At 41.4% G+C, this 27,710-nt stretch overlaps 1 long non-coding RNA gene across 1 annotated transcript in view; it reads right to left on the reverse strand.

Moving 5' to 3' along the window:
* Nucleotides 1-27,710, reverse strand: part of LOC116444339 — a 399,973-nt gene that overhangs the window by 151,929 nt on the left and 220,334 nt on the right. Inside the window, exons 10-12 of the long non-coding RNA XR_004240279.1 lie at nucleotides 25,062-25,284; nucleotides 24,015-24,343; nucleotides 23,382-23,500 (exon numbers count right to left, since the gene is read on the reverse strand). This is a non-coding gene — a long non-coding RNA (uncharacterized LOC116444339). The remainder of the gene's footprint in view (nucleotides 1-23,381; nucleotides 23,501-24,014; nucleotides 24,344-25,061; nucleotides 25,285-27,710) is intronic.

The following is a 27,710-nucleotide window of genomic DNA, read 5'->3' on the forward strand; positions in this document are numbered from 1 at the left end:
TGGTATTTGCTGCTCTGCTTTCCCTCCTAATGCTACCTCCAACAAACACATTTAGCTTAAATACAATATTTCAATATTTGTTGCAAGTCACGTAATAAAAGCTCAAACTGCAACTATCCTTTCTTTATCCTTTCTTTTTCAGCCAATGCCTCCAATAGATCCTTTTTAATCTCCCCTAATGTTTCTAATGTAATGAATCCCATATATAATGACATTATAATAGTTAGAAAGTGCTTATGCAAGCCTTCCCAAAAGAAATAGACTTCAGACTCTTTAAACAAAAAGCTAAAACAACAATAACAAACCCCCTCCAATAAAAACACCTTTTAATTAACTGCAGTTCTCAGGGCACTGCTTAATCACGAATTATGATTTCTAATATCCCAGTTCTTGTTTTGCATTAGGTCAGTCACTAATTTCCCCACATTTGCAGCAGAAGAGCAGTTTAATGACCCCAAATGACACCTAGCACTTGGAAATGCAATGCTGCTTGCATGCTAATAGAAAAAATTCTCTTCCTTATGACAATTTTAGCATAAGCTTCCAGAAACGACAGGCTACTAGGAGAGATTAACCATGCAGATGGGGCTCTCTCTTCATGCCTCCAAGAAAAGGGTCTTTGGTGTATTACACTTGCAAAATTCCTGCACAGCCAGACAAAATACTTCAGGCCATGTAAATTCAGTACCATCTGTAGCTCAGGAGATATTGTTTCATTCCACTGTCCTGCAGACATTTAATCAAGCTGCCTAAAAGGGATGTGCCTTTGCTTAAATGTCTCCTTTAGCCACTTGACAGAGATGAAACTCCAGAGAGCAATTCAGATCTCAGCTGGGCTCATTGGCTCTCTGGAGGTTCTTCTGTCTCTATTAACTACAGAGAGACTGCCATATGATTAACTCCTGTGGTGGGGGTAGGTCCAATCGTAAAGACCACATTAACAGACTAAATAATATTGTCTCCCCTTTATTTTGTGAGAAACTGAGGCTCTGAGCGATGCTGTGACCTGAGTTTTTATTAAGGAAAGCAAAAGGAGCACACGTTTCCAAATCTCTCAACCCAACGAATTCAGCAGGAATATAAGACTCACCCAGATACAAATACTGATTTTGGCACCAGCTGAAACGAAACCAAGTCCCACACTTCTTTTATTTCTTCTTTCTCAGACTGCCACGTCCTGTCCTGGGCAGAACAGCCTGCAACAGCTTTTTAATCTCTGTGCAAAGCAACAGCATATTTCATTTCTTTGTTCCTCTCTTGTCCCAGAGCTGCTGTCTGAGTGAGTGTAAACCACTTCCAAGCTTCTCTCATTCATACACTATTGAGCTGGAGACAGCTGCATTAGCCACACTGCCAACAAACAGCACACTTAGGGGAAAAAGCACCCTTCAATCCTAAATGCTGGAGACATCCTGTTAGAATAACACACCCCCGAGCTAAAATTTTGTCCAACTCCTCATCTTCAGGGAATGAAGCACTGCCATGTGTCACTAAATACACCACTTCCAGGGGTACTAGTGGCCCCTAAATGTGGCTGGAGTTGAATAAAATCCTCAGGTGTTCCCAGAAGTCCATTTAGCATTATGGAATCTAAAAACCATGTCTGAAGTTAAACCTACATCTAAGAGTTTTGCTGGACTGAGATTTTGGTGCTTAGAGCACTAAGGCAGTGTTTTAGCAATTCCCAAAACAATTTGAGCTACTAGCTTCTAGGAAATGAGCCAAACTAAAATCCAAAGCAACAACCAACATAAAAAAGAAAAGTTCACTTGCTGCACTTTGCTGTATCACAAGGCCATAACCATCAAGGCAGCTTTCAGGGTTATACTAAATGACAGAAAAGCAAATCAAGTTCCTGACCCACACAAAATCCCCTTTTGGTAAGAACTGTTTACAGAATCAGGACTCCAGGCTAAGGCATTTCAGGCATTCAGTCTTAAAACTGTAAACTTTTGAATAGCAAATGGAGCTACAAGTAATCCTGCTATGTCTGATCATAAGATTACAGGTTGGAAGCTCAGCACCATGCACGTGATTCTGCTTTGAAGAGTCAGAAAAGGTGGACTGAAAACTGCCTAATAATTTTCCTTTTACCCTGGCTAGACAGCAGGAAAAGACAAGGATGACCTCCCACATATTAATTTCAGAGAACAGAAGAAAACATATAAACCCCGTAACAAAGTCCTCATTTCCTGACTCATTTTGAATGTTACAGAAAATGAAGCCATTCTCACAGAAGGACCTGCTGGCCATACCTGGTTAATGACCATATCCTGACTGTCAGCTCTTCACTACATCTTGGTGGTGCTGGGTCGTCCCAAATTTACTCCTAGATCCCAATAGCATCATCTCCCATATGGGACATTACATGCAGTTTTCCATCAGTCATGTCCCTAAAAAAGCCCCAAACCAAACCAAACAAAAAAAAAAAAGCAAACCCAAACAACAACAACAACAAAAAAAAAAAAAGGGGGGGGAAAAGGTCCCAAACAAACCACCACCACTCCAACACCCCCCCACAAGCACAGTAATTTTACATCCAGCCATATTACCTTTCTGCTGAGATCCTGTTTTTTGAAAGACAAATTTTTAGCTAATCATAAGGCATAAATTATGATCCTATAACTCTCCCCCCACACAAAAAATCCTTGAAGCAGACTAGAGCATATTTGCAATATATTGTGCCTCTCTTTGGGAGTCAAATGCTTTTCAGAGGTAACTTAATCATCAATTGTCCATAAACTTGGTGTCAAGCATTGCCACTCTATTTAATTTACTTGCTTACAAAGACTGCCTTCCTGGGGATATCAATATGCAAGATTGGAAACAGTTGGTGAAACCAGAGGAAGAAAATAGACAGAATGAGAGTACATTAAGGTGTTTAACTTGTTTATGAAGCAGACTCATTGTAAATACACAGGGAAGGCACAAACCCCAAATGTGGAAGTAGACCTAGAAGAGAAAACAGCTAATACAGGAAAAGGAGGGACGCATTTAATGCCTCAGCAGCGTGACCTTTACAGCAGACTAACCACTAAGCACAATATCTCGCCTAAGGGAAGAGATAACGTGAGCTCTTACCACAACTTAATACTCTGACCAGAAGCCCAATGACTTATATGTTAGAAGGCTGAAAAGGCCTTTAGAGGTTAACCAAAAAGTCACTGGAATGTTTACATTTGACCTTGCCCTTGGGCTTACTTGCAGCTACAGAGTCTGAATATTTATTTCTCTGTATTCTGTAGCCTAGGAAAAAAAAAAAAATCCTTGTTTCTGTCAGTCTTATAATTTGCTGCAGCATATCCTAGAAAGACTGTGGGCAGCTGGCTCCACGTATCCCTGTGAGTGGCAGCTGCACGAACAACTCAGAGGGCAGCAGAGTCATCCAAACCGGGTGCCCTGGTCTGGGAATTTGCAGCTCACCAGCTCTGTGGATTTCAGTAATGTATTTACATCATGAGACAGAAGCAGGGAAAGGACTCAGGAGTGCAGGTTTTTAATAATTTCTTCTCTCCCAAGGCAGAATTATTAGAGACTTAGAGCAGAGGCAGCTCCAGCTAGTGTTTTTTGCACATCTGTAAAGGGTGTTTTGTGTTCCTCTGTGAAGACTAAATTAATGTCAACATGCCAAGTCTGCAGCAGCTCTTATTGAAAAGCTTCAAGGAAGAAGTCCTAAACTTCAAGGACAGAGAAATCATCAGTAGCATCAAGAGAAGCTCAATGAGCCATTTCAACTCCCCCTCCCCAGCTGCAATAGGGTGCAAAACACACCCGTGTTGTGCTTCCTCCCAGTGTAAGGAAGAAGAATTTTCTGTTCTACCACACTGGGCATGGCAGCACCAGTTTGTCAGTGAATGACCGTGGGACTTGACAGGAATGCTGAGCTGCACTCATGGAGCCTGGCACAGGACCAGGGTGGGCCCGCTCTGCACAGGGCACGTGGCAACAGATGTAAGGAGAAGCTAGAAAAAGTTGAAGCACAATACTAAAAACATGTAACCTGCCACCTGCATTCTTGGGAATAGGACGTAGGTTGATGGGTGGTGACTGTTCTACTCTCTTCTCAGCAACGTAGAAGAATTGAAATTTTCAGTACAAAAAACATCTGGGAGAGGTCTTATTCAGTTCAAAGAGGTGAAGAGATTGAGCTGACACATGGGGAGAGCAGGTTCAGGCCTTCAGAGCCTTCTTGAGCTGCAAGAAGCAGTCCACCCAAGGTCTAGTTTTCAGTGGTGCAACTGGACATGCAACTGAGTTTTCAAAATTGTCTAGGTTCTTTTTTGTAAAAATCAGATGCTGAGCCTCAGGTATCTGCTTAGGCTCCCTCTAAGGTCAATGAAGAAACAAGACAGGGGCATTCTCCATCCTCAAATTGTTGCTACACGTGTATTATGACCGATCAGCACAATTTTCAAGGCACCAGACTGACTTGCAAGCCTCAGTGTCAGGGGAAGGCACATCCCGCATCTCACAAGGTTCTTCAGAAAACAGCGCTCAAAGTAACAACTTTCGTCCTAGCTGGAGTCTGGCCAGCTTGATGTCCTCCACGTGGCATGAAGTCCAAGGGCGGAGTGTCCTCTCCCAGGTATCTGGTGAATTAATTCCTCTACAGAGAGAAAGTAGCATTTATTTCCTGAGGTATCCTGGGCTTTCATTCCATTCCCATAATTCCAGCATTCATATAATCACAGAGCTTCGCACACAAGTGACAACAGTGGTTTAAACACAGGTCAGTCACCTGAATGCTTTGCCTGCCACCAATCACTGTTCTTTGTTTCACTGAAGAAAGAAGATATCTTTACAGTGAGACTTCTAGAATAAGCAGAAAAGTCTCACAATAATATTTTTTATTAAGTTGCAAGATGTGATAGGAGTAAAATTTCTTCAGCATAAAAGGTGCAGAATACTCCATCCAGAAGTGGGCTGAATGGCAGTAAATACATGATGAGATAAGTGTGAGAATATTTAAAGTTAGAAGATGTCTAATTATCACAATTATCAAGTTGGAGGCAGCAGGTTGGGAATGGGCAACTCAGCTTAACTGGACACCATCTGTTACCATCCATATTCTATGAGTTAAAAAGCCAACCTGATCTGCCAGGGTATTGCTAAACTAATGCACATCTGGCTGTTGAATAGCTCTGGAATATTTGAAAATAACCATTTCTCATGTTATCAGCTATTGATTGCTCCTTTCCAGAAAGTCGTTTGGTGTCTCAAGGCACACATCTGCTGAATTAATATTTTAACATACTTAAATGCAATCATAGTCTCTTTACACAGGAGAAAGGCACCTTCCTAGCCCGGTATACTGAGCTCGAGAAAGCCAACTATGCACAAGATTACAGCAGTGTTCACTCAGCCACAGTGTCCTCCTCCTCTTTATCTGTTTGAACTGAAACCATACCCTCTAAGCCAAAAGTATTGCTGTTGCTTTGAAAGACTCAAAATATCCATTCCATAAACCTCAATATTCATGGTTAACAGACAGCTTCAGCTGTCTTTTTAAATCATTTTAGTAACTAATTCAGAGAGATACAATTAAAAACTGAAACACGCAAAGCAAGCCACTGTTAAATGATTAGAAGCTATCAAACATACAAAATCAAAGAAGAAATCTTAAGATTTTGGTCTCTCTCCTGCTACTGAGGATAGTGTGTTTGGCAACAGAAATTGCCCTTCAAGAAGAATTCTTGTTCTTCTATCAGAAGCAGAATAGAATAAAATATCATGACAGCCCCTCTACATTTCTAGGAACATTAATTTGAAGCCTGGCCTTGGTTTAGGACTATCCTTGGTTGTATCCCTGCATCAAGTTTTTGTTTACCTGAATGTTCCTGAAACTCCTTCACTGTTTTTTTCTTTTCTTCCATGTGACACTATATGACCATGAACAGAGCCCATTGATATTTAAAGATCGTTCTTCCTCCTCATCATTTATTACTTGCTTTGTAAAAAAAATATATTATTTGCTCTGTGAAGTAATGAATCCTTCACATTCCTGTAAAATAAGACAAGAGCTTCAGTAGTATTTCTGAGCGTTCCCTAAATTTCACTACCTGAACCCGTATTTTATTCCTCTTCCCATTAATCACCCAGCTGATGACCAAACGCACACTGAAGAGCAAACAAGAGATATGTACCACTTCCTTGCAAGCTGCCTGCAGCTTGGATCAGCCCTCAATGTTAGCTCACAAGTAACTTCTGATAAAAGAAATTTTAAACCTACTGCCACTTTTAGCCCTACTAGTGGTACAAACACTCTCCATTACCCTTAGTTTCACCACAGCGACCTTTGGCTATCAAAGCAATGTTGGGAGACCATTCAACATGCTACCCCAAACTATTCAAATTGTTACAGGACCCTCACAATCTATACAGATGTCTCTCTCAAAACCCCTCCCTCTCATTCAGCCAGCCTTCTAAAGGGTACTCTGTGTTTCTTCTGTGCCTTGGTTTGGGCTCTGGTGGGATCAGCTCTGCATGAGCACACTAAGTCCCCTCCAAAAGCAGCCCTTGCTCGTGCTGTAGCATCAAGAGCCCAGTGACTGCTAAACAAGGAAACACAAACATCTTAGCAGTACTTTTATTTAATTGGCTCAGAATAGCATAAACAGTCTGTGGGAACATATTTCAGGGTAAAGTTAGCAAAGCCTTCAGGCAAACTATAGCCAACAAGGGAGGAGCACAGCCCAGTATCTTAGAACTGAAGGGGATAGTGCACTAGGCTAGGACATCAAGTGCTATTCTGCATTTCAGCCCTATCCTCCACAAGAGAGGGTGTGGGGAATAACCTTTGCCCACTGCTAAGCCATGCTGCTTGGGGCTACCAAAGCATCTGCTTTTGTGCATCTCTGCTCTGTCCCCACATCAAACAGGGGTTATTTGAGGACTGAGAGGAAGAAGGGGCAGATTGCTGCCTCAACACAGTGAAGGGTAATTATCACACCCAAGGGAGTATAATGATACATAATCCATTTTCCTCCAATATTTGGGGGCAAATGAATCAGGAGCAATGAATGAGAGAAAATACCATCCCCATTAATGCACACCTCAAAGCTATCTGTAAGCTGCACTTGCATCTACAGAGAGTAAACTAGACCTGCAATTTCTTCTAAGAGAGCAAGTCCCTGGGGAGCTTTTTCTTTTGTACTCTAAGTAGGTGTCTGGGGGGGGTAACCACTCTTTCATGCCACAATGTTTTTGTAGTATTATTTTGCAACAGTATTGCCAGGGTTACATTATTACTGTTCCTGAATTCTTCCTTTTTCTCTCCTGAAATATTCCTCTGGGCAAGCTGTGGCTTACTTTGGACTTTTACAGAAGACATTCAGAGGCAGAGGAGATAAAAATCCAGTTAACTTAACAGGCAGTAAAGTGCGGCACTGAAAAACAAGCCTTAAGGAATGCAATAGTTAAGCCAGCAGAAAACAGCACTGTTTTCTGTAGCAATTTAGGACCTTCATAAAAGTCAAGGGAGTTTAATAATGTGCAGCAATGGAGAGGGGTGTAAAAGCAAGACATCTCTAAGCCCTACAAATAGCCTCATCCAGCTCTGTGTTTGTGGGCAGGGTTAGCCTCCCAGGGAAGCCAATACCCAACTCCACCCACAGGCACACACCGGCTAGCCAGGCTCCCGGCACTGCTTCCTACAATGGGATGAGCAGTGCCACCTCCTTCCTGGCCCCACTCCTGCTGCACAGATCCAAGCAGTGGAGGGGGAAAGATATGGCTGCACAGCCAGCAGAGCAGATGAGGAACAGAGACCAGGAATTCACTGTCCATCAAGCAGTGAGCCCATGACATCTGCTGTGTTGCGGGTAATTAGAGTTGTATCCAAATCTGGCTTCAGCTTATCCACTTCAGCAGAAAAAAGCAGGTAAGTGCACTGGTGAAAGCATTTTGTAAAGCCTTCAGCTTCATTTGTGCAAGACTTCATGATGCAAGCGGGGATGATGTGGACATGCTGAGATACTTTGGAAGGACAGTATGGGCAGGCATAGCAGTGACATGGGCTCCAACAAGCCCACCCAGACACTCTTTACCATAAATGAAGCCCATACTGCTAGGTAAAAGCTAACTTGAACACAGATATATATGATGTGCAATCCAATATCTATACCTCAGGGTAAACCAAACAGCACAAGATCCCCATTTAGCTCCTGGTCTGTCAGTGACGAGTGTCCTTGAAAAAGTCACACAACTTTCCTAGCCCTGTTTAAACTGCAGAGCAGGGACGGGAAAGGTAGTCTGCTATAATGGGACCTTGATCTTGACAGGAATTTCTGATGGCTCAATAATCCCAATAATAAACATTTCAGAGACAGAATTACCTAGAGTCATCCTCAGGCACTTTACACATTGCATATGTATTTATTCTAATTTAGGCACCTATATGTTAACTGTAGGTGAAGGCATCACCTTGTGCTTTTATTACCCAAAGAAACTGCACATCCTAAAAGCCATGCCATTGGATGAAAGAAACTGAAATACAGAAGCTGGTAAAATGCCTTTAGCTATAAATCTGCATGGTAAAAACTGCTCTCTCTTTCCTCCAGTCCGTTCAAATTGGCTTTTATCTACATACTGAGAAACCCTGCTCCATATACAGTCTGAGGTAAAACATCCATGGGAGGCATTTGGAGCCTCCAGGGGCATCGATAACTGAAATAATTGGCATATTACCACCAGAGACTTGGAAAAGTCACCTTCCAACTACAATGGGTTGCTTCTGACAAAAGTCAACCCAGGCACGTAATGTGGTTGTTGCTCATTAGTTTTCCATTAATGATAAAATTTCTGATTTCAATATTTAATACACCTCAGAGATCACAGCGCATAATTTAATGTGCAAGCAGATAATTTGCTGATCAAGGTACATGCTTCACATTAAGGCAAATTGTTGCACACTTTGCTGATTAACACGCACACACACAGGCACATATGAGCAAACCCTATCGCTCTCTTCTCCCAGCAAAGCATTGTCCTCTCTGGAGTTCAGTAGGCAGCTGAACCCTCTACATCTCATTCCTTTTACATGCATGTATAAAAGCTCTGTCTTTTATACTTGAGCTATTTTCCATCCTTTCCTTGCACATACACCATTTCAGGACACCCTTGGCAATGGTAAAGTAGCCCATGTTGAGGTTGCTGTGTCACATGCCTCCCAGTATTCTCTCAGCAGTTTACAGGTCTATACCTGAATCCACTCCTTGCCTGGAATTTTAGGCATGGAGAGCAGTGACTTGGGCAGGAACTATGCTTTGGGGATTTCTACACTTTCATAGTCAAGCATAAAGGCACCTGGATAAACGGTAGATACAAGTTGCTTTCAAACCAGCGTATTCAAGACTTTGTGGAAATGAACACGAACATCACTGTGAGTTTGACTAGGACAGAATTCCAGGTAAAAACCAGGGACATCAATTCAAAACCCTCACTTTGCTCCAGGGAGCAGCAAAACCCAGGTAGCAAACCTCGCAATAATTCAAAAACTAGAAGGATAATTTTTCACTTTCCTGCTCTATTAATTCACATGCTTTATTTTTAGGGTGAGGGAACAGCTTAGTCAATGGACAAGTGCTCCTAACCACTCAACAAAACACAGAGGAAGGAAGCAGGCTGGGGCAGCTACTCCTGAGTTATAGCCCAGGAGCATTTCAATACATCTCACTACTATTATCTGGGCTATATAACTTACAACTGCTGCTGATCGGGGTGATAAACATCCAGACCAATTTTATTTACACTGTAAAAATTGTCACTGTAAGAATATCAGCAAGCTCTGGAAGTCCAAATAAAAGGCTAAGTTATTCCTGGAGATAGCATCCCTCCCTCTAAAAACAAGGATTAGACATCATAAGGTTTATGCTGAAACCATTCCACAACATTTTGCCTGATCACTACCCATTAACATGCAGCTAAGCCCCTGTGAACCACTTAGCAAATTTTCCCCCCAAGTACGAATTTATCAAGCCCTCCGTATGCCTGAGATCTCAGAAGGTACCAGCAACTTGAAGAGGTTTTTATATTTCCTCTTTATCTTCAAGCTCAGTCAAATTAATAGGAATATATTGGCTCAGCCAATCACACAGGCAGAAATCGAGCTAGCTATTAATGATTTTAAGCAGCAGCAGCCCCCAGGCTAGAAGAGCTCCCAGTGGAGTACTGCTCCAAGTTTTAGCAGAAGCCAAACTTTTTGTAAATGTTTCATAAACTTTTTTTTTTACCCCTTCACTACCAATTCCCCCACAAATGCTCTCTGTGGGCATCAGTATTCCTTACCTTTTGTCTGTGTGCAAAGTGACTCATCTCACAGAATCACAGACAAATTGTCCCTTTTCCTTCTTTCTTTTAAGATATTTGGGAAACTTTTCTCTCCTGAGGATAGCTATAACTGAATGTTCTTCACACATGATTTCATGTGACTATTAATCATGACAGGCTTTGTCCTTTTATTATCACAGCAGTTAAACTTACTCTCCTCTCAAAGCCAAAGAAAGGCAACCTGTGTGCAGGAGAAGAGAGGAGACCCTGGCCACTCAGCAAGTATAAGAATAAACAAAGGAGGGGGAATCCAATTCCAAAACCCACGGACAGGTTTTCAAAATCTCATTAGTCTGGATATTTCCTTTGTTTGCCATCTAATTTTGGGTCAGACTGAGGGAAGAGATCTGTCGTTCTTTGTTTCATCTGCTGAATTTAATATGCTGACAGTGCTGGGAAGCCGGGCCCAGGCTCCCCCACACCCTGCCAGCAGAGCATCCTACCCACCGCCTTACAAAGTCAGGTCCTTGTGTGTGGCCCTCCCCTTCCCTTCTCCTCTCCCCTCTCCTCTCCTTCCAGTCACTCCTGAGGATTTTGCTGTGCCATGGCATCGCTGTGACACCAGAGTATGTTCCTGCTCTGCCTCGTAATTTCTGGGAGGGGAGAATCCTCCCTGTCTTGCTCTGACTGCTTGGGGTCAGGAGTTTCGCTCTTACTAGTAGCATATTAACAGAAAAGTTGTATTTTCTAAAGCAAGACTACAATCAGTGCTCCTATAGCAGGGGATCTTCACATACACCTCAACACTCATTTATTTGTGTAGGTCAAGCACCCAGATTCAGCTGCCACTGAAGGAAATGTGCCTGGGGAGGCACATGCCTTGGAACCTAGGATGGAAGAGACAGGGAGGCACAAACTTACATCTGAAGGCAAATCTTGCTAGAGCACTCCAGGCACACACATGCTTCTGCCCTGCAAAAATAGCAAGATTAGAAAGCCCATAGATCCCAAATCTTACCTGAGTTTCCTGCACTCAACCATTATAGCTGCAGAGGCAACAACCTTTACCTACTTCAGGAGTGGTGAAGGGCTTCTGATAAGCTCAGTTACACTTCAGAGCAATGCATCTCCGGCCAGTCCTTCCTGGTTATCTGTAATGTATCACGAAGATAATTTCCTCTAACATGCTTCAAGAATTGATGGAGGTACCTGCATTAAGAGCTTCAGCTCCCTCTACCCTCTGTAGATTGAGGGTTGCTCCAGCCCAGTAAATCCCATGGATACATGTGCTGCATTCTTCCCACAATTTGCACAACTGAAAGAACCTCTCTCACTTATTAGTAGTGGCTTTATGTCCCTCCTACTAGGATGGTAGAATCAGAAAAGTAACTGTCCCACAACAGCCATCAAGTTCTCAAAACCAAAGTCCGGATCCATCCAAATATTCAGGCATCTACTTTCTACTCAGTCAGCAACAGACTCCCATTCCTACAGGAGATGGAGGGCACTGAAGCACAACGGTGTAGCCAGCCATCGTTCTGAGCTATCCCTCCCTCCCTCCAGCTGTGCCAGCTTAAGTTCAGTGTTTTGCAGGTGTCTGTACAGCAGCAGTCTTCCAACTAAGCCACTCTCCAAACCTCTTAAAGTCAGAGATTTTAGGTTTTGAAACCTTAAACGCAAAAAGTGCACTTCACAACAGCTCCTGTGGGTATTATAAGGAGCAAAAAATGCTTTTAAGCACTCTTAAGAGAGAAGAAAATGACAATGAAATTGAGAGGAAATGGAGAAAAAGATAATCATGCCACAAGTTGCTGCTCTCATCTCTCAGCTACTTCCAAGGCAGCAAGAACTCAGGCAGCCGGCAACAGCTGCCACCCTATTAAACTTAACAATTTACAGGTGCTCGGAGGGAGCACTTGCGTGCAATTAGCCGAGCAAATTCACTTACTTCGAGATGCAGGGCCTCCTTGGCTGCTGCAGTTTGGCTGTGCTCTGCTGGCTCTGCCAAGTGGAGGACTGCCAAGTTCCTCCTGACGAGGGGCTGGCGTGCAAGTGCTGTGTGAGCTGGGAAAGCCTTGCTCTGCACCAGGATCCTGCGAGGGGTTTTACAGCTGTACGGGAAAGTATAATGGGCTTTCCTCATTCTGCAACTGCTCTCTGCCCATGGAGGGGACTGGTGCTGTCCATTAGGCCTGTAGGACAGACAGCAGCCCTGCAGCTGGGCAAGGAACCTGCTGCCACTCTGGCCTTCACCCCCAAAGCCTTCCATCTCACCATCTTCTTCCATTCCTATTATAATGGCCTCTGCCTGCTTCTATTACTCGACAAAAATGTTAATCAATAGCAATAAGCGTTGTCTAGCCAAGCCACAGCTACAGTGAGGCCACATATTATCAATTCTTTGCTTACTCAAGCTGGAAAGAAACATGGGTAGTTTGCTGAACACGGTCCTCTACAACTCAGTGGAACTGCTTGCATTTAGTCCTTCCTGATGAAACTCCATCCGAGTGATTTAGGAATCAGACAAAAGAAAGCTGGGATGATTGCTTCCACTGTGGAATAAATAAATAAGAACACTTCATGATATGGTGTCTCTCTTTGTGCTGTTCTTTCTCTTCCAGTTAATCTCATTATTACAAATTAGGGAGTTTCTCCTGCTGTTAAAAAGGTGCACTCTAACACATACAAAGGAAATAAACAAAGTGTTTTGCTTCAGATCTCAGCTGCAGTCAATTTATTCTTTGAACCTCTTAACTTAAAAACCATAAGACTTTGGTGTCTTTGCCAGTATCAAAGTCACACAGAAACTGAAACAGCCCCTGCTTGCATCCACTCAAATTCAGTAACACCGCTGCTCTCATTTTGCAAAGACCTGAAAATACTTCTGTATTCTCTTTGTTTCTACCTGCTTCTTTATTCCCATCTTCCAATTAAACAGCAGAAAAATTCAAAGATCCTTCTAATTGAGGGTAATCCAAAATGAAAGCTGACTTGAAGGCTGAAATCAAAGAGCTGAATAGGATATTTTTACTTACACCAAACAGTCCCACAAAAGCATCTAGGAGAGAATGATGCCTTTCCTCCATAAAAGCCAGGGTCATACTAGCTGTGTAGGAGAAAGCCACAGAGCACAGTGCAATAAAAAATGTTGGAGTATAATCCTCAGCTACTGCAAATTGGCATCTTACTCTTTGGTAAGTGACAATGTCCCCAGTGCTCAGAAGTGTCCTTTTCCTCTGAGAATTCCTCAGGTAGGGCAAGAGTGGCACCTGAGATTAAGATGAGAGGGACTGATGTTAGAAATGCCCCTCTAAATCAATGTTTTATTTAACATGATAATTAGAACAAATATCACAGAGACTTTGGATGATGACACAAATTTAAACCAGCCTAGAAGCACTTAAATTTAATGCTTAAAACTGTCAGCACTCAGGGAACTGGCTATGATGCTGTTTTGAAGGTCTTGTTGGCCTTTAGGAGGAGCCTGGTTCTTGGTCTCTGTGCAGTGATGATTGCCTCAAGGTACAGTAGGTCCCAAGGGCAAATACCTCTCTGAAGCCACCAGGGACATGGGCTGTTGACAACAGCAGAACCCCCTGCCAATCCATAAAGAGACAAAATTAAGAATTTCTTCTCCCTCAGCTTCTACAAACTATGAAGAGGAGATGACCAAGAAGTAGGTGCCTTCATTAGACCCCTGAAGATACTGGATGGATCCAGATGATGTGTGTGGGAACTGCTAAATTTAGCAGTAATGCTGCCTGGCTGTGTGGCTGTGAAATAACAGGAGAGCAACAAAGAGTGAAGAATTTTGCCCTTTCTGCTATGACTTGCTCAAAGAACTTTGGACTGCCTTAGCCACAGCAAGCAGTCAGTCACATACTGCAAGAGCACCTTCATGCGTTCCAGCTCTATTTATTATGAGATCCAAAAATCAGATGATGGTTTCTCATATTGTAACTCTTAACTGAGTGGTAACCCTGCAGCTTCACCTTCTATTTTCATTCTAGCTACTGTTTATTGCTAGAATCCCAGCAAAAACCCCTTGCTTTATGACACACCAATTCATACCTAGATTAAGGTATTACAGAAAGATAAGACCCATTGAGAGATATGTTGGCTTAGTCACCCAGTAAAGAACCTTTACACCAGCTGGGCATCATGCCCTTATCAGATCGTGCCTTATGCATTGTATTCCCTAGTCTGCAAGTGCCTTTCTGGGATCAATTAGAAGCAGCATTAGAGGCAAGAAAAAATCCTTACTGAGGAATTTCATCACTAGAAGGATTTCTTGGCTGCAAACCAGCTAGGTTGTTAAAAACCAGGTATGCTTCAAGGAGAGCAGCAACTCATATTATTTGAGCAGACACCCTCCTAAACTCAACTGGGCACTGCAGCTTATTCCAGAGCACTCAATCCATGATCCAACTTCTGTGCAAATATCAGAGAGCCAGGAGAGGGTGCTCAACAATAAGCAGAAGATCCTGTACGCTGATCAGGCCCTGGGAACAGGGACACTTGCACACAGCCACTGACATGGAACTGCCAGAACCAACGTGAAGAACAGAGAACTTCTTAATTACTATTTTAAAATTTTCAAAGGTATTTTAATCTAGCCCTTTAAAAAACATTTTTGAATACAGACGAATCCACTGGATAAGATTTTTAAAATGTGGGATTCTGCCTGCTGGACTTTAAGCATAAGGAATTAAGATTTCATCCAAATCCCGTGTGTTCTGCCAGGAAAGGCTATGAAAGTCTCCAGTCAGTCCACAGAAAACATCAAGCATGGAGATCTTGAGGAGTCTGAGTTAGAGGAATTTGTGCTTAACTTGCTTGGACAAAAATATTATGTCCTAATGCCCAACAGTACTGAGATGCTCAAGGTTTTCTGGTCAAGCAAAATTTTCACTGCTTTTCTTTTTCCAGTTTTGAAAAAATGGATGCTAACTGGAATAAATCTATGGTTTTCAACATTTGATAAATAAGGTGGTGCTTTTTCAGTATGGGAAATATCACCTTTTTGTAGGGAGTTTTTAAAATAGAGAAAAAAACCCCAAATATTGCTTTTGACATTGAAATATTCAATTAGAAGTAACTATGACTATTATAATCAATGTCTTTAAAAATTGTTCTTCAGCAAGAAAGGCAGAACCTTAGGTGTCCACTCAGCTCCTGCAGGAGGCAGGCAGGAACCAGGACTCCAAGTAAAGGTTTTGCCTCTGCAATGTTGATCTGTGAGGTTGAGCGGGATGGGAATCTGGAGCTATGGATTTGCTGATGACACATCCTTTATCTTGTTAAGTGCAAAGGTTATTTTGCAGTCTGTGCTGTTTCTAGCACAAAAAACTGCGTGGGATTACATTTGCCATAGCAGAATAAGAAGGGGAAAAAAAACAACAAAGGAGTTGTGAATTTATCAATTAAATTTGAAGCAGGAGCTTTTCATGGAGTCTGCTGTCACAGCTGCCTAAATTGGAAAACGGTGAAAATTCAGACTCTCTGGACTGAGTAAATTACTATAATTTGGATTTAAATGACACAGGAATCAAAAGTTGACTCTCTTTTCTGATTCCATAGCCCTGCTTTTCCTCATTGTTTCTTCTTGAGCCTCCTGCTGTTTATAAAATTGAAAAATCAAGCGGAGCTGAATGTCCAAGGTCTTCACTATGATTGAATCTCTCTTTCTGTGCATGTGATTGACAGCAACAGAAAAGAATGTTTTCCTTAGCTAACAAACCCTCACTTTGGCTTCATTTCATCTGCCTTTGCATGGGATCATTCAGCCCTAGAAAAGAACACTACTGGGAATGACCTACTTGTTGGTAACCTCCTAGTAACTCGGACAGATATTCAAATCAGTTCTGCCAGAGAAGCGACGGAAGAGTTTAATCTATGATACTTGCAAGGTAGCCTTTTGCAGCTCTGGAAAATGGCAAAACACCTCTTGAACCTAACTGGCAAAGTCCCTGTGTGAGGTTAAAAGTCCTTGCTCACTTTATTGTCTGTGCAGGGGATGACACTGATCCACATAGACATTGTTTCCAACAGCAGTTTTAAGTCACTGTAACTTTCAAGCCCTCTGTGGCATTATCACTGTTTTATTTGCATGTGTGGAAGAAGAGAGGCAGATGCTATCTGTGCACTGAACAGCATCCACCTTCACAGAATCTCATCTAATGACTTTTGAAGCCAGATACTGCAAAAGCTCGTGTCTGTACCAGACTATTTTAAACAGCATAAATAAGACCCAGAGGTGAGACAAGTTCCTGTTACATATGCTAACCAACCAGTATCTCCCAATTAAACCAGCTAAGGGTAAAAAACAAGGACAAAACCCAGAACCTAATACAAAAAAAGCCCCAACCAACTCCAAACTCCAAAACCCAGGAATACTGCATTCTCTTTTGTCTCTATCATTTTTACTTAAGGGATCTCAGCTGATATTACTGCTTAGTGCTTTAGGAGATCTGGCTATTTAAACCTTTGCATATGAACTTCCTCATACATGCTGAAATATAACCCTGTAAAGATACTGGTGCTGGAGTGAAAGGCTGATTTCCACAGAGAAATATTATTATGCCTTATTCAGAGATAACAGAGATATCTCTGGGCTAACAGTGCATACAAGGCAGCACAGTTATACTGGAAACCAAAGGAGGCAGAGCTCCCTTTGCTTTTGCAGCCTAGCAGCCAGGCAAAGTACTTGCAAACTCTGAGGAAGAGGGAACTGAAGGTCAACCACCCATTTTTTTTCTCTGAAGATTAGCCAGAAACAATTAGTTCAAATTGCAGTCAATGCTTGAGAAAAGTTGGAGAAGATGAGGGGAAATATTAATAGCAAGGCTGTATTTCAGCACCTGCTCTTCTTTTGCCTCAGGTGTGTTTTACTGGGCCAAATGCTATGGTGTGAGAAAGCCCATGAGAACACAAGGCCATGCAAGGTCAGAAATGTGAAAGCACAGAGTGCAATTTTTGAGCTGGGGAGAGTAAGCACTACAGAGTGTGAACATGAAAAATACTGACAGGGAAAGATGGTGGTGGTGGTAATACAAGAAGACTCAGGGAATGGAAACTCTGCAACATCAGGAATCAACTCTGGTCCAAGGAATAATGGAAGATGATGTCCCCATCCTATGACTTGGCCAGTAAAGATTTTGGGTGTTTAATTGGAGTACTGAATGGTTTAATGCTCAGACTGAATAGTTCTATAAGGTGCATTAGCCTATAAGGAATGCTTTATATTTCTCACTTTTGCATATCCTATATGTATGCAGAGTAACCCAGAGAATGACAATTATGACGTGTAAGAGGATTACCTACAAATATGATGGAAAATTCACAAAAATGTGGTTGACTAATAAATAGCACATTCTAGATTTCTTGCTAATCTTCAGATTTAATCAGATAGCAACTAGTTAGCTCTGTATTTTCTCCCTGGCATAAGGCTGGATCAGTACTAGATGGATATTTGCCATCTGTTCTCAAAATCTCAGAAGATCATCTTAAATACTCAGGTCAACAGGATCCTTACCTTGTTTCTAATGCTGACAACCACAGTCCTTTGATGAAGAGCTTTAATTGAATTAGATGCTTCAGCAGTCACTGATTCATCATTCTAGTTCTCAGTGCAACTGAGATGAAAAATCTGCACGTTTCCAGTCCTTCAGAGGTGGCCTTACTAGGACGAGGATTCTGTCCATCTCAGAAGCTATTAAAGATACCAACATCGTGGCACTGAATCATTTTTATGTGACTGCTGGCACACCAGCCTGAATTAGGGCTGTATTTACATAAATCAGAGTGGTAATGGTCTTCTCTGCCTTTTTTTGGGGTTTTTTGGGGGTTTTTTTTGGGTTTTTTTTTGGTGGGTTTTTTTTTTTGGTTTTTTTTTGTTGTTTTTTAGTTAAAAAAAGGGAGAGGGAGTGAAAGAAAGAAGAGAGATGTTGAAAAAAATAGGAGCTGCAGTGCCATTCAATGGAATAATTTTGTGCTGCTACAAATCAGTGTTTAACCACTAATGACAAGCTATGGATATATATACAAACAGCTCTAATAAAAAACCCCCCAAATCTATTTCAATCACAGTAAAGCTACCAATGCTACCAATTGAATCATAAAAGCTTTCAGCCTTAATTTGTAATGCTGAACTCATTACTCATGAGTGCTCTGCTCTTCCTATTGTCTTATAATTGTGTTTCTGGGGTAGCTTTCAGGTTTGGGCACACCATGGCCAGGTCTTTCAAAGACGACTCAAAGATCAAACTGAGAGTGAAATTTTCTCTCCTTTTCTCTTTACACATGCTAAAAAAAAAATCCAAAACGGGGCTTGCTCTTGTTTCTTTTTCAAGGGAGGATAGTCTCCAGCAGTCCCACCTGGGAACAATCAAATCCCAGCCACCAAAACTCCCCACTTAGGTATCTGAAAGCAGATGCGCTGGGCATTGAGCCATTTCCAGCTCTGGCCCTCCACCAACTGCAGGGCTATTCATGGCAATATGATTCATAACAATAAACGTTTTTGAAGTGCTTCTCATTAAATTACGCACACAAGCTGATGGTAATTCCTCTGTGATGTGGAACAAGGCTTTGCAATGCTGGGAGCCTGCTAAGTGCAGAGCAGAGGAACACGCAGGCTTCACACAGATTTTTGTGGCAAACTCCATGCCTTGTTTCCCACAGCAAGACCCTGAGGCAACTTGTGAGAATCATGAGTCTGGGGGCTGAGGTACAGGATCATTCCTCTGAACTTGTACCTAAAATTCTGCCCCTTCTCTGCATGCTTTTCTGTGAAAACAAAAAAAAGCTCCAACAAACATTAGGCCCCTAAATCCCTCTGGTTTTGGCATTTTCAGTGAGAATAAACAAGGAAGACACTATTTGCCACAGGCTCATGGAAATGAAGTGCAGAATTCCTTTCCCCTTCATCATGCCTTAGTCCTCTGCACTCAATAAAGCTCTATTTCAAGATCTTGCTATAGACATAAATGCTCAGACTCATAGCATCTTTAGAGGGATGTGAAATAATATATGTTCACATGAAAACCTCTAAATTCCTCCACTGCAAGGAGTTTTATAGCTTGCAAGTATGGTACTATTATACACTGCATGTCATACCAGGATACCAGAGTTTGAAGTGTTGCTACCAGCCTCGTCTAGCATAACATATTGGCCCTTAATCTGGTTCCCCCATGAGGAGCCCTACTATCATGTCCACATGTAATCAGACCTGTGCAGCTGCCTACATGTTCTTTTTAATTGGATTGAAGTTAATCACAGCAGGATTAATTTGAAGAGATCAAGGAAACAGAGTGATATTTTGTGGAAAGCAGATGGTTTCTTCTGGATGGAATAAAGCTCTGAAAGCCATAGGAGGTGTTTAACTTCTCAGGTTTACCAAGATTAAAAGCTCAGGGATTCTGTAACTTAAATATATTATATATTTAATCACATTTATGCCATGTCAGGGAAAGAAACCTTTGGAAACTAACTGTGTGGTTTTCAAAAGGAAGGGGCTTACTGACAGATACTGGCATCTGACGATCATCCAACACTCCTCTGAAGGGAGAAATGAAAACATGTGTCCAACACTGACATAATTATTCCCAAGCAAACTAAAGTTAAGCACTATTGTTTCCATGAGAACCTAGGGCATCCTGCCTCTCCAAATGGCATAACATGTGTCATTGTTAAAAATTAACCATAATCAATAGACTGGTAGTTCAGCACTGACTTTTTTCAGAGTTTTTGTGAAGGGATCTTGTATCAAAGCACGGACTAAATACACATTAGGTAACTAAAACTTAACCACCTAACATCTTGGGCACTTTTAAAATCTGGACTTAAAAAAGTGAAAGCACACTTGAAGCATAATTTCATTAACAAGCTGCAATTCTTTTTGCATCTCTTACACATGCACATAAAATACATTGGCACATTCCCATGCTCAAACACTCACAGACATCCTGATTTCTCTACAAGCTCAGACCTTGCTGAAGCACCATAATTTGCATAATTTGTATGTGACATACATGTTAAGCAGGAAAGAAGCATGTCACTACAATGAGGATATAAACTAGATGAAACTGAGCCAGGAACAGCCAGAGCCGGTCAGCAGAGAAAGGGAAATGGGAGTCTAGGGAAAACACACGCAAGTGTGTCCCTCAGGTATCAGAAAGGAGAAAGCTTTCCAAACTTTAATTTCTAAGAGCATGGAACAGCAATGATTACTCAGCTAGATTTGCCCTTTGGAAACAGAATCTTGACTTACTTACTTACTAAAGTCTGCCCACTTTAATGATACCCAATGATCTTGTGTAGGGCTATTAAATAACATACATCGCTAATATTAGCAGGGTCAGAATACCATTAGGGTGAAATGCATTCCTTCATCCGAAACTTCTAATCAGAGCTTCCATATGATACAAGAAACTTTCCTACAGATGTGTCTCCTCATCTTTCACTTAAATGAAGTACTACAGCCTCCATTATCATAGTACTTAGGAGCCTCACAAATGACCACAATTTTTCTTAAAAATAAAAGTAATAAAAAAAAAAAAAGGCCTGAGGTCTGTAGGCAGTATTCCCTATTTAGAGCCAAGAAATAGAGAGTTGAAATGCCAGCGCCAGAGCAGATCCTCACCTCTTTCTGCACCTCCAAAACAGAAGAAGGTGGAAGAACAACAGACTCTGGAAAAAGTAAAATGGAAAGTCACTTGTACAGAAGGTGGCACAGCATCAGGACCAGCAGGTTACTTCTGTGCACCCAAAGGTTTGCAGTGCACACTCTACTTAAAACTTTACACAGAGAAGGCTACAAGAAGAATGAAATCATTAAGATGTATTTTAATCTGCTTTAAACATAACATAACTATTCCTTTGCTATAAGCATGTCTCATTTAAACCCCGGGGTCTAGTTCTCCTCCCATTATATGCATTTATTAAACATTTCATAATCTGCTAGTGCTGAGAGGCAATTTAGGGCAGGACCTCATAGTGATTATCACTTAGTGCAAAGGAGCTTATTACTTTACACCCACACTCCAGAGCAGTCACTAGAGATATGCCAGAATTTATATCTGCTGAAAGTAAAGCTTTGTTATGGATATTAATAGATACACAATCATATTTTCCAGTTAGATTTACATAACTACAAACTTGTTCTATTGTAAAGTTTTGCTTTTCATCATGTAATTAAAGGTGATATACATGAAGCTGAAGGTAGTAACAACATTGTATATATTACCTTTTTGACAAACTAAGGGATGTGCTGCTAATAGCTAAGTATACTTACTCTACAATTGTTATAAATTCTGCAGAAAAACCTTTGGTTATATTACTGTTTAATTACAAATATGGAGAAGAATAATTAGGTGATTACCTTGTAAGTAAAACATAATTACACAGTGAGGATAGAGATCACTTTGGGTTTATCCCACAAATGACAGCCCTTGTACTCACAGTGCACAGCTTAATTAATATGGGGGTACTAGGATCAGTAGCTAAAAAACAAGGTACTTCCACTTGCCCCTGGATACAAACAGCTACTTCAGCTGTGGGCAAAAATCCTGTCACACCCACCTGCTCATAAGACTGCAAGCTCTCTGGGGCAGAGTGTAGTGTAGTATATACCTGTATTTTGCACAGCTCAAAAGCTGAAGACTCTGTAAATTGGCAGTTAAAACCTTCCTGGAATGGTATCTTTCCATATTTATGATTTCTTCTAAAATTATGGCCTACAAAATGTACCATTCGTGGTACGTTGAAACAAATTGGAGCTGCTACTAATGATGGTAGTAGAGAGGCTTTCTCAGCAGATCTGCTTCTATTCAGGCTGCAAAATTTCTCAGGGGAGGATGAAAGAGTTAATTAGAAAAGAAGGATCAGAGTGAAAAAAAATAAGTTGAGTATAAATGAGTGATTAGGGGAAAAAATGAGAGATCAGTTTTATAAAGGGAATTGTATTTAAATGCCAACTTCCTGCAGCTGCCTGCATAATTCATGTAGTACCTCTAGCCCATACATGTCAGATGATATCTGCACCTGTTTGAGGACATTAATCACACACCAGAAAAGTCAGCTATTGTATTAAAAAAAAGAATGGATAGATAATGAAAATAACAGGTACTGAGCAGGAAGAACATTGACTTTGATGCCAAGACACCACAGACATAGGTGGATGGAGAATCTGACCCTCATTTTGTACCAGAAACAAGTGGTGTCATTTTAGAGGACGTTATTTTACTGTGAAAAATTGAAATAAGTCAAATATAGCCTCTGGGCAAACTTTTTGTCTAATTTCAGTTTTAAAAAATAAAAAACTAATTTGCAATTAATAACTTTTCAAAGTTGATTTTTCTGAGAAAAAAATCAAAGTACTTTCAAAAAGGAAGTTTCATAACATGAAAATAAGGCATCCATTGCAATTACAAGAAAAAAAAATTGAAAACATCCTTTTGATTTCTCAAAAGCTGTAAGAAAACCTTTGTGTTGAACAAAAAAAAAATCGCACTGAATTCAATGAACATTAAGTCACACCTTTTGGGACAGTCCTTGTATTCTAAGTGCTTCTACACCCACAGATGAGAAAAGAAAAGATAAAAATTATCTTTGTCATATTGCCAACTTCTTACTATCCACAACACTCCCATTTTATTTGTCAAATACAAGAGTTAGGGTGATTGGTAGCGCCAGACCCAGAGCTACCTGTACTGTCTACAGCTTGGAAGTGGATACATGGCCTGGATACCCTGGGATGCTCCAGCCAGGGGTTATAGCCACTGTTCTCAGAGGGTGCAACTTGTCCTGCAGCACCCCAATCTGCTCATCAGTGCTCATCACTTGAATACACAAGAGAAAAACCAGCTCAGCCATTTTCTTGCATTGTACCTCGTTCCAGCACGGGTGGTTCTAAGCTGACAGACTTGAGGCTTCTTTTGCTGGAGACTGAATGCTTTTCCCAGAAAGGCAAAAAATACAAGTTGAATTCTGGCTCCTTAGCAAGCACTAGATGACCAAATTTGGCTTCCCCTTCCAGGCCACTTCCCATCTGCCTTCACTTCTTCTATGAGGACCTTTCAGAGTACCTCATTCCCTATTTTCCCTGTTGCATTTACCTCCTCAGACTGGGAATACTCAGAAGCAGGTGTCTTTCACAGAGCTCTCCAGGTCCTTGCTCAGCTGCTTGTAAAATTTGCCCTGTCTCCTGTCCCCTGTGTGATGAGGACCAGGACCTCTGTACAAGAGCAAACACAATAGGACAGAGTAAGAACATTTAGCAGTCAGTTCTGCAAGCTGCAATAAGTTTCTTCCCCTAGATTGTTCCTTTTGTGTTAAGAGCTTGTCCTTCACACAGACAGTATAGAAATTCGCAGCTAATCAGACTGCTAATGAAACTGTTGTTCTGTTAACAAAAATTTTTAGAAACTGGCAAAAAGGTAGCTTTACAAATGAGCCTTCCTGTTCAGCTAGGGCTGCCATTCAATTCAAGAGCAACAAAACAGCACTTCAGCAGTGCTTAAGCTTTATTACTTCAACAGTTCACTTCTTTCTCCCCAGGATCATAAACCAATTAGAAACATTACAGGAATTTACCAAGAACAACCAAGTCAATCCTATGGTTATTACTATAATAAAGTCACAGCTAAGGAGCCCAAACCACAGCTGGGAATGCAGCCTGCTGTGCCATGGACTGCCCAGCACACAGCAAGGGTCCCCACTTCTGACAGCCCACACCTGGTGGGACTCACCTGTGCCTGGTGGTGCTGACCACGGAGCCCCCACACCAGGATGCAGGGCAGCCACATCACACAGGGTCTCTGCCAGCCCATCCAAGGCAGTGCTGGAGACGCAGTACCCCTGCTTGGGGTGCTGGTGTTTTCAGTCTCCCAAGGAGGAACTGGGTCCTTCAAGGAATTTCTGTTGGTGTTGACACCAAACTCATCACAGCCACAGGTATGAGGCAGCAAAGACAGCAAGGGAGAAATGAAATTGAAGAATTTGCATTTTCACTGTGACTGCAAAGTCCCTGGTGATTCCCTGAAGAAATGAGGCTCCGCGATGGGAATTGCTCCCTTGTCTAAAGGTGAGAAAATTATTTTGGTGAATATCACGGCTGCACAAAGCCCAGCATCTTAATATTTAAAAACACAGGGGAGTAAGGGAGAAGAAAAAAGAAGGATGGAAAACCAGGAAATGAAAAGGCTGAGTAACCACAGAGAAAACAAAGAGCAGATGAGGGCAGCAGAAAATCTGACAATCAGTTTATGGCAAAGTGATTATCAGTGACTCTCTATTTTTTAGGGGATTGGGGATTGTTTAAAATGTATTGCCTGGTTTTGCTAATACCCCAGAAATTTCCTCCATCTTTCTGCCCTTGAGGCCAGAGAGGCCCTGGGCACTGACAGAAAAGCCCATCTTTGTCCCACAAAGCAAAGCTCTCTCATTGCCAACACGGCTCCAGTGAAATCTCTTTGCTAGAGGAGTTGGCCAGAACACTCAGGCCACCTGGACAGCAAGCTTTGCTGAGACTTTGACATCTGTGGTATGTCAACCTCGGGCAGCATGCATGTAGGACCTGGGAAATCCTATTCATAGCCTGGCTCCTGTGACAGCTACTCATGACGCATTTAGTAATCAAGGGACTACATGTCCTACCAAAGTCCTTTGGCAAAGAAAAACAGAATTTGCACTTGGTATTATTTCAGATGTGAAGTTATAAGCTGCTTTTGTTCAGTATTAAGTAAATAGTTAAGGACAAAGCAGTTTTTAACAAAAAGAGGTAGCGAGATACTCACGGATTAGTTTTGCACTTCAGCAAGCCTCAAAGAATTGTCTATAATATCTCCCCATTCTCAGGATGTAACTTTTTCTTTTCAATGAGCCTGTCACCTCCTGTCAGCATCCCCTCTGCCTTCCTTCATCCTCTTAATTAATGACTGTGAGCTCTGCCTTTGTTCTCTCCATTCGGCTTTAAGCTAGAGAAATTAAATCGAAGGAATCCTCCAGAAGGCTTTGTACCTGCACATGAAGGTGTCATAAATAGCTTGTTAATGATTTGAGAAGTGACTAATAAGTAGCTACATTGGGTAACCTTTCAGCATGCTGAATAATTTGCTAAAAACATAATCATTTTAACAGGGGATAGTTTAGTACCTGTATGGAACAGAGCAAATTGAAACTCATACCAGCAGTCTTGATCCCGTGAGCCACTGTGACCGAGAGGCTTCCTCCCAGACTGGGGCAGAGCCAAGAATTTGGGCCGAATTTACTCAAGGGCCAAAGCCTAAGGTAGATATTAGGCCTAAACTCATTAAATTTCCTTAGTAGAAAACCCTGTAAATAAACCAATCTAGTCCAAATTCTTCAGCTAAAAATAATTGCCATCCTCAAGGAATACCCCCTGCTGTGGTTTTAAGCCTAGCTGGAGATAAAACACCACACAGCCGCTCGCTCAGCCTTCCTTTCCTTCACCCCCACTCTGGTGGAACGGGAAGGAGGATCAAAACTTGTAAAATTTGTAGGTCAAGATAAGAACAGTTTAATGGTTGAAAATGCAATAATAATGGTAAATAATGATAATAAAAAGTGAAAAAAATCCTAAGTGATTCACAACACAATTTCTCACCACCCAGTGACCAATGACAGATCCCCCTTATCCAACCCAGATTAGCCACATTTCCCGGTAACTGCCCCATTTTATGTACTGAGCATGACATTCTATGGTGTGGAACATCCCTTTGCCCAGTTCAGGTTATCTGTCCTGGACATGACCCCTCCCATTTTCTTTTGCAAACCTCCTCACTGGCAGAGCATGAGACAAATAAAAAAAAAAACAACTTGACTTATGATAAACACACTTTAGTAAAAACCCATAGCACCAACACCATTCTCATTCTGAATCCAAAACACGGCACTGCAAGTGCTCCTGAGAAGAAATTAACTCTATCCCAGCTGAAACCAGGACACCTCCATAACTTATAAGTCCAATAAAAATTAATTCCTCAATTTTGTGCACCTATTCTGTCGTTAAAACCACATTTCTAATCTTTGTTTACTTGCAGCAGGTGCACCATCATAGCAGCACACTGGAAAGTTGTCAAATACTTTATTTTCTAGCTGTTTCTGACAATAAACCAAAAAAAACTTTGAAACTTGAGTAATGACAAGACCTTGATGTACTTACTGATCACATCCATGGCTGATTTTCAAAACTGAAGATTAAGTCAAGCACGTAATTAAACAAATAATAAAAAATTAACAAAAGTACTTTTTTGCAGAAGATGTATCCCTACACCCACACTCCTCAAACACATTCATATCTCATGCCTAAAGGGTATACATGTATTAACAGAAGCTTGATTTTTATTGATTTTGTGCATTAATGGGGACTGAAAAATGTGCTGCTATGACTGGCCACGTCCCAATTTGGGACACAGTGAGACTACACTTGCACCAGTGTATGGTTCCAATTGCTTCTGGCAGGAAAGTGCCCAGCATTAATTGTTAACTAATAATAAATTACTCTGGCATTGACCCACAAATTTGATAAGATTTTGGGATGCTCGTGTTTAAATCTAGCTCTGTGTAGAAGTAACAGAAATACTCTATGAAGAATGAGCCCACTGAGAGCTCTGTGTCTATATCATTAACAGACATCACACTGTGCACAAAATAAAATGTTCCTATGAGTAGTGACAAGAAATCAGAGTGCTTCTCTTTCCAGACAGGCCAAGAAAAGGATTTTTTTCAACCACAACTGCAGATTTCACAGTATCAGCAAGCATGTCACAAATCCTTATCCTGAACTAGACTGCTTGCTCTGAATCTGTCTCAGAAACTGTGACGAAGCATCTAAATTTTTCCTTTTGAAATGCTTACCCATTTGGAAATATCCTTGAAATTTTCTTCTTTTCAAATATTTCAAAAGTCTTATTCAAAACAACATAGTTCAACGCAGGCTTCGGCAAAATATATATGTCAGGGAGAAGTGAGATAGGAAACATCTGAATATTTATTTCTTTGAGCATTTCCAACCCCCACTTTTTCTGGATCTCGCAGGTCCCCTGCCAAATCTCTGATTTCCTTTTTTCCTCAGACAGAGACCTCAGCTGGCTAAATTATCCCCACAACTGTGCAGCCCATAGATCAGGGATCCCAGTCTCACAGCTAATAGCTCAGTGGTATTTCTGAATGTGTAATGGTTGAATTCCAGCAGTGAAAACAATGTGAAAATCTTCATCTGGGAGCCTGATCCAAAACTATCAAAAAGAATGGCAGGACATTTCTATGTTAAAAACAGGGCACGGAATCCAGTCCAATCTAAACAGTAGCCTCAAGAGAAAACAGAGTGAAATATATTTTTTTTGGGAGACAGTTATTTTTTGGTGGGGGTTGGGAGATTTTTGGTTTAGGTTTCTTATTTTGCTGTGTTTTTTGTTTGGTTG

Source organism: Corvus moneduloides, chromosome 5, assembly GCF_009650955.1.
Source record: "Corvus moneduloides isolate bCorMon1 chromosome 5, bCorMon1.pri, whole genome shotgun sequence".
NCBI classification, from domain to species: Eukaryota; Metazoa; Chordata; class Aves; order Passeriformes; family Corvidae; genus Corvus; species Corvus moneduloides.